This window comes from Lepidochelys kempii, chromosome 13 (genome assembly GCF_965140285.1).
Source record: "Lepidochelys kempii isolate rLepKem1 chromosome 13, rLepKem1.hap1, whole genome shotgun sequence".
NCBI classification, from domain to species: Eukaryota; Metazoa; Chordata; order Testudines; family Cheloniidae; genus Lepidochelys; species Lepidochelys kempii.
Window position 1 is genome coordinate 35552601 of NC_136392.1, and position 6785 is coordinate 35559385.

The 6785-nt window shown below is 45.4% G+C and overlaps 1 pseudogene; it reads left to right on the plus strand.

Annotated features, from left to right (window-relative positions):
• The first annotated feature begins 3534 nt into the window (after window positions 1-3534).
• On the plus strand, window positions 3535-4466 carry LOC140897241 (olfactory receptor 11G2-like; annotated as a pseudogene).
• Window positions 4467-6785: the final 2319 nt, after the last annotated feature.

Genomic DNA, 6785 nt, shown 5'->3' on the forward strand with positions numbered 1-6785 from the left:
TTGTTCTTAAGATCCAAGGGTTTGGGTCTGTGTTCACCTATGCAAATTGGTGAGGATTTTTATCAAGCCTTCCCCAGGAAAGGGGGTGTAGGGCTTGGGAGGATATTTTGGGGGGAAGACGTCTCCAAGTGGGCTCTTTCCCTGTTCTTTGTTTAAGATGCTTGATGGTGGCAGCATAGGGTTCAAGGACAAGGCAAAGTTTGTACCTTGGGGAAATTGTTAACCTAAGCTGGTAAGAATAAGCTTTGAGGGTCTTTCATGCAGGTCCCCACATCTGTACCCTAGAGTTCAGAGTGGGGAAGGATCCTTGACAGTGCGATTGTATAATGGGTTGCTTGTGATGGGGGCATGGCTCAGGAGCCCCAGGGATCACTTTCAGTTAATGTCCTGTGTTCCCAATGCTCATGCTTCAGGGTTTCAGCTGGCCACTGGCAGGGGCCAGGAAGGGATTTTCCCCCCTGAAATGTCTACTGAGAGATTTTTTTGTTTGGGAGTTTTTTGTTTTGTTTTACCTCCTTCCTCTGAAGCACCAGAAGATGCCCACAGCTGGAGATGGGACATTGGATGGGGATGGAGAGGGGGATGAGGTGGCACCGAGCATTCTCTTTTCCCAGCACTTGGCTGGCTGGTTCTCGTCACATGCTCAGGGTCCCACTGATTGACATATGTTGGGTCAGGAAAGAATTTTCCCCCGGCAACATCGGTAGTGACCTAGGAGGGGAATTTTGTGTCCCTCTGCCATGTGTGGTTACAGGTCACTTGCCAGAATTATTTGGGTGGATCTCACTTAACAATTTCCCTGCCATGGCAGGGGCCTTGGGCACTAGCACACCCCTCTCCCTCCTGTTCTCTGCCTGAGGCTGTGATACTTTGGCATCACTTTGGCTGTTGGGTTAGTGTGTGGGTGCTGTTAGTGGCCTGTGCTGTACTAGATGATCGGGCCTTAAATTGTATAATTCTATTCCCCTGACTGCCTCCATAGAACTGGGGGTAAAACACACAAGTTCTGAATCTCAGTGGCTTGTGCTCTAAACCAAAGTCACGTCCTCTCTCAGGCCCATGACTAGAATTCAGGAATCTTGTTTCCCAGCCCGCCTGCCTAACTCACTGCCCCAGTACTCTCCCAGAGCTGGGTTTAGAACCCCAGAGTTTTGACTCTCAGCCTAACCCAATCTGCCTACTAGGCCTCATTCTTTTCCCAGACCTGACTCCCCTCCTTCCATACAGCTCTGCTGATTTTCAGTAGCTGGGGATCTGGGCCATTGTTTTTCCACTACTACACATTTAAGTCCAATGCCTAATTAACATGGTGGAGAAAGGTACTCTGATTTAAAATTCTAACCCCTTCCCCTCTTCAGTGCAGGTGTTAGCGCTCGGAACAAACAGCCCCCAGGTGTCTCAGTAATTATCCAGTAAAACCAGGGAAGACCATATTTTAGAGGCCCACCCATTGCCACATTATAATTCTAGCTATGAATTTAAACTGATATAGTTAAATGAGTGGAAAAGGCTGTGTGGATGTTCTTAATTCAGTTTAAACCAGATTATTCTGGTTTGTTTAAAATCAATTAGGAATAGGTTTAAGCTAACCTGCAATCAGCTTCTTTGAGACCAAAATAAGTGTGTCCAAATATTGGTTTAATATGTCAGTTTAAAAGTCAATTCACGTTATACCAGCCGCTAAGGCCTACATTGTTACAAGAGCCCAATAAAAAACATCCTTCAACTGCCCAGTAGTTCTCCAGAAAAGAGTAGATTTACATTCCAGAATGATAGGCAGACAGCCAGATAAACAGAAAAGTGTGAGAATAGATACATCCAAGTTTAAAAGAAATAAAATAAAGGCTTTAAAACATTTTAGGTAGACTTATTTTCTCTTTCATAAAGGAACAAGAAAAGAAAAAAAGTATTTTACAATTCCTTTGCAGATCGCCTTTAAAAAGAACTTCTGTTCTGTTTGGTATTCTTTGTACTCAGATGATCAGAGTAGATACATTTTTGGGTTTGTCTGGAACCCAGAATTTATGTAAAGCCATTTTAATCAAATCTAGACATACATATAAAATATATTTATTGGTTTAACATTTCCAATCTCTATTGGAATCTTATGAATCAAATCTATGAATTCATATAATATATATTTACTACTTTAATATTTGACTTTAACTTGTAAATTAATGTAATGTACAGTTCTTGACCTAATATTTCAACTGATTCTAGAAATGTGTCCTATACGGAAATATTAACGCAATATTTTAATTAGCTCTAGAGGCTAAAAAATACAACATACAATATATCATTATTAATATTTAATAAAATATTTTAATAAAATCTGGAAATGAGTACAAAACTAGTCAAAATATATAATTGTTAATTTACTATTTTAATTAAAAATGAGCCTATATTATTAATTACTTTAATCAAAATAGAATTCATTGCAGATATAATGCAGATATAATGCAACATGCTTAACAAATCTGGAAATCATCCCAATAATCTTAAATTTAATCAAATCTAGGAATTAACATGATATGTAAATATTAATTTAACATGTGAACTGAATCTAGCAATTAGTACAGTATGGACTTAATGAGTTTAAATTTTCATTGAATCTGGGAATGAATATGATATATAATTCTTAATGTTTTATTTTAATCAAAACAGTAATTAATATAAAACAATTCTTCATTTATTATTTAAATTGAATACAGAAATTGACAGCATATATCGATTTTCATTTATTTTAATCAAAAATAGGAATTGATATAATATGCAGTGAATCAAATAATCAAATCAAGAAATTATTATAACCTGTAACTTTTAATCCTGGTCATTGACTGGGGTTCCTAGGTGCTACCTCAGTAATAATTAAAAACTAAGTAATTAGTAAATAGTATAATTATCAAGTGACTATACATTAATTTCACATATAATATACATTCAGTTCACAAATAAAAATGGATTCCAGAGTTTAATCATATTGATATATTAATATAGATTTTTCTTCTGCAGAGCTGCGAGGGTCAATCCATGATTGATGTCATTTTTGGATCTATCCAAACTCAAGGTAAGGAATTTTAAAAAGTCACCTAAAGATGCAGCCCTAGCCCAGTCAATGTCACTTTTGGCTTGAAGAGTAGGGAGCAGAGAATTTGAAATCAGTTTCCCGTGCTACTCTGAGTATCCTCTGTTGTGTTGACCAGCATAGATGGGGTTTGTGATCTTAGACTGGTCCAGAGGAGCTGATCCAGCTGTAGAAGGAGGAGCAAGAGTTTGTTTCAGAGGCAGGACAGCTAGCCAAATGCCAGAATGCAGGATCTTTGTCTGGTGCTGAGGGTTTCCAAAGGCAGAATAAACCCAGCTTGAGTGTCAGATCCCAAGCAGAGTCTGAAATGTGATATGTATGAGAGAGATACTGACAGTGACTCTGTGTGTGTGTGTGCTATTCCCTACTACTCTAATGACTCCTCCCCTCCCAGATCTCTAGCTAGAACGTTGGTGTCCTGTTGATTATTTCAGCTCCAGGGCCCCCTGATGAATATGATCAACAATACCATCCCAGTGACCAAGTTCATCCTGCTGGATTTCCCCTCCCTGGGCTGGCTGAGTCACACCTTCCTCTGTGCCCTCCTCTTCCTGGCCTATGCTGGGACGCTGGCAGGAAACCTGTGCATTGTGTGGGCCGTGCGGCGGGATCCCCACCTCCAACACCTGCCCATGTACATCCTGCTGGGAAACTTCACCTGGCTGGAGATCTGCTACGTCACGACCACGCTGCCATGGATGCTCTCTGACCTGGTGTCCCCCAGCATCCCCATCTCCTTCCAGGCCTGCTTTGTGCAGTTTTAATTCTTCTTTTCCATGGGGGCCACCGAGTGCCTCTTCCTCTTGGCCATGGCCTTGGATAGCTACCTGCCATCTGCCACCCCCTGCGCTACCACATCCTCATATCCCACCAGCTCTGCTGGGCCCTGGTGGCCTCTTGCTGGCTCTGTGGCTTCCTTTGGTTTGTAGTGCCCACCGTCCGCATCTCTCAGCTCTCCTTCTGCGGTTCCAACACCCTGGATCATTTTCTCTTTGACCCAGCCCCATTGGTGGCTGCCTCCTGTACCCCAGCTCCCCAGACTGAACAGGCCTGCTATGCCCTGAGCTCCCTCATCATCTTTGTCACCATCCTCTTCATCTTGGCCTCCTACGGGCTAGTCATCAGGGCTGTGCTGTGGCTGCACACAGGGGCTGGGAGGCACAAGGCCTTCTTCACCTGCACCTCTCACCTGGCCATGGTGGGCCTGTTCTATGGCTCTGCCATGGTCACCTATGTCAACCCAGCTGCCTCAGGGAGCAGCGGGAAAGTGGTGACTCTCTTCTACACAATGGGGACCCCGCTGCTCAACCCACTGATCTACAACTTGAGGAACAAGGAGATGAAGGAGGCTGAGAGGAGGACCCTGCTGGGGAAGCGGTAAGGGGTTCTGCTCTGGCCCCAGCCTGCAGGCACTGGACTGTCAGGGGGTTGGGCAATGGGATATGGGCCTTTTCCTTCTGGGTGATGCAGGCTCCAATGCAGCAGGGGGAACACACACAGCATTTTTCATGACCTCTAGGGGCTACTCATAGTATAAAACATGCCTGTATGATGATACAACTGGAAAATGGGGGGGGGGGGCAGGGGCAGGGGAAGGTGGGGGGTATATGTGTCCTTGATGGAGGAAATAAGCTGTGCACAGTGTGTGTGTGTTTGCAGGGGCTAGGAGTGCAAACTGAGTGTGTGTGCAGGGAGGCTGGCTCGCATCACTGCCCTTTCTGTGCAGCTGTATTTAAAAGCGGATACCTGGATAAAAGTGTTATCACACTTAGAGCCAAAGAGCAAAGTTCTGCTCTCCTTTTCTCTGCTGTCAATCAAAAGCAACCCCAGTGATTTGCAGAGACTGACACCAGTGCAACTGGGACCAAAATCATGGTGACATTATGTTTGTACATTATGGATCACACACCCTTCCCACAGCCAGAGATAGAACCCAGGAATCCCAGCACCCCCAGACTAACTCAGGGCTAGGGACAGAAATGAGAAGGCTTCTAACCATCAGAGGTGTGAGGTTCTGGAACAGATTCCCAATACGAGTTGAGTTAAAACTACGAGTTAAAACAATTACTTTTAAGGGAGAGCTGGACAAATATATGAGTGGGGTTGTATGATGGGGTTTCTTGTGATGGGGAGGGGGACAGGGTTTAGCAATCCTGAAGGTCCTTTCTGGTTCATTTCTGATGTTCCTAGAAGCTCATGCTTCACAGTTTCAGCTGGACACCTGCAAGGGGTGATGAGGGATTTCCCCTCCCCCTCAGCACCAAAAAATATTCTATTTTTTTTATGAGAGGGGTTGTTTGTGTTCTTGTCTTCTTCCTCCAAAGCATCAGGGATGGCCACTGCTGGAGAAGGGAAATTGAATGGGGGTGGGCATGGCTCGGAGGTGGCACTGAGCATTCTCTGTTGCAGGTGCTTGGCTTGCTGATTTTTGCTCACATGCTCTGGGTCTAACTGGTCACCATATGTGGGGTGGGGAAGGAATTAGCCCCCCAGTCAGATTGGCAGTGACCTTGGGGGTTTTGCACCTTCCTCTGCTGCGTGGGATGCAGCTCACTCATCAGGATTATCTGGGTTTATCTCACTTAATCCTTTCCCTGCTATTGTGAGGCTCTTGGTTCACATCAGTCCCTGCTATTCTCTGCCTGTGGCACATAATAATTTAGTCACCAATGGACTGTCCTATTTTGGTCTAAATTTTGGTCTGCTGGGTGGTGTTGGTGGCTTGTGATTTACAGAAGGTCAGGTGAGGTGAGGTGGCGATCCCTGGTGGGCTGGCTTAAACTCTAACCAATGAGTCCCCACTCCCAGATCCCCTGCTCTAACCCACTAGAGCCCACTGCCCTCCCAGAGCTATGGATAGATCCCAGGAGTGGTGACTACCCATCCCTCCCTGCTGTAAGCCACTGGACCCCACTGCCCTCTGAGAGCTGGTAAAAGAATCCAGAGTCCTGGCTCCCAGTCCAGTCCTCTGACCACTGCACCACATACCCACTGCCTGTGCTGTGTCAGTTCTAGGCATTAACGGAGGCTGTCCATCCCTGAGGGGTGTCCATCTGTTATCTTTCATGGTAGTTAGACCTGATTAATAAATCACGCAGACCAGACTATAAATCCCTTGGCATAATTAGCTTGTTTTAATGTCTGAACATTTCTTGGTCTGGGTATTGATGATTTGGGTCACTGGCAGAGCCAATTTAAGAGCTGAGCTGAAGTTACCGCTGGTTCCTGCTTGAAAAGTTGAAGTCAGGCAATTAAAAGGAAAAGTTATCTGATCTCCTGAGAGAGCTGAGGGCAGAACCAAGTGCTAGGAGAAGGGTGGGGGCTGTGGGTCAGGACTGGGTGGGTCAGGACTGGGTCCCCACCTGGTGGAGAGGGCAGCTGTGTCTCCAGGGTCCATTCAGCTCTTGGTCTCTGGCAATGAGCAGAGCTATTCAGTCTCAGGTTCACATGGACCCCTGCTCTGCTGGGAACGAGCCCACTCATTACACATGGGCCCCACTGCACAGAGCAGGTGGGCATCACTACTGAAAGGGGGTCTAGTTCATCAGGATTCAACACAAGGCGGGTGGGATGAGAGACCCCTGTCCTTGGACTATGCTCCACACTCAGGCACTGTAGAACAGACCCAGCATAGAAATGAACGTTCAGCTACTGTCCTGAGCAGCAGGAAGCCTCCCACTTCCCAACTGATATCGGAGTT